The 825-nt window shown below is 43.2% G+C and overlaps 1 pseudogene; it reads left to right on the top strand.

The window, feature by feature from the left end:
• LOC106323581 overlaps positions 1-825 on the top strand; it is a 109,078-nt pseudogene that overhangs the window by 23,598 nt on the left and 84,655 nt on the right.

The raw sequence follows: 825 nt of genomic DNA, 5'->3' as shown, positions 1-825 counted from the left end.
AACTTGATCACTCTTTTGATCTTCGAACGTCCAACACAAGGACGAAAGCGCGCTACAAAAAAAATCCGAAATTTTGGTCTAGCACTTCCAGTTGGCTCAAAAATTATCTCTGGAAAGGTGCTCGTTTCATGCCATACAAGTCATATAAGCCGAGAACCTATCGGGGACTTTAAAACGGTACGAATCAGGTAGAAATCGCAACAGGAGAATCGATAGCCGTCTAGTCACCGTACAAACCTTAAAACCGAGAGTAAACCTAGGTCTTGCCCTAAACCCATCGCATTGGTCTCAGACATCTCAAGACATGATATCTAAACGATACGAGATCCTAAAACATGTCTCTCCGTTCATATCTTGACGTTTCCGAAAAGTCCGTAAGAATAAATAATTTCTACGAAAAAACTCACGAACAAACTAACAGATTGAACGCCTCAACGAAGTTAAATATGAGAAAACAACTCATGCTTACTTCAAACCCACTCGAAACAAAGTAACTCAAACAAACATCCATTATATAAACCGCATAGCGGTTGGGGTTCAAAGCCACCAACGGCCAGTCCCGATAAAAATAAAAACGGCCAAAACAGGCCCATACAAAGTTCGAAGACCACACTCGGCCGGACACATATGAACAAAGGCCACACTTGGCCGCAAAATATTAGATAAGGTAAAAACTTCTTCCCGTCAAACACTCACAGATCAAAGTTGAAATTCCCGGACAAGGAAGCTCCGAATGCATCCGCGGGATAGTTCGCTTCCTCATCATCACCGGGAAAATCAGTCGTGGTTTCTACGGTATCAGGAGAAACCGGGATGGGATCCCAG

Source organism: Brassica oleracea, chromosome C2, assembly GCF_000695525.1.
Source record: "Brassica oleracea var. oleracea cultivar TO1000 chromosome C2, BOL, whole genome shotgun sequence".
In the NCBI taxonomy this organism is placed as follows: domain Eukaryota; kingdom Viridiplantae; phylum Streptophyta; class Magnoliopsida; order Brassicales; family Brassicaceae; genus Brassica; species Brassica oleracea.
The sequence above is the reverse complement of the archived record's forward strand: the minus strand, read 5'-3'. Positions and strand labels throughout refer to the sequence as shown.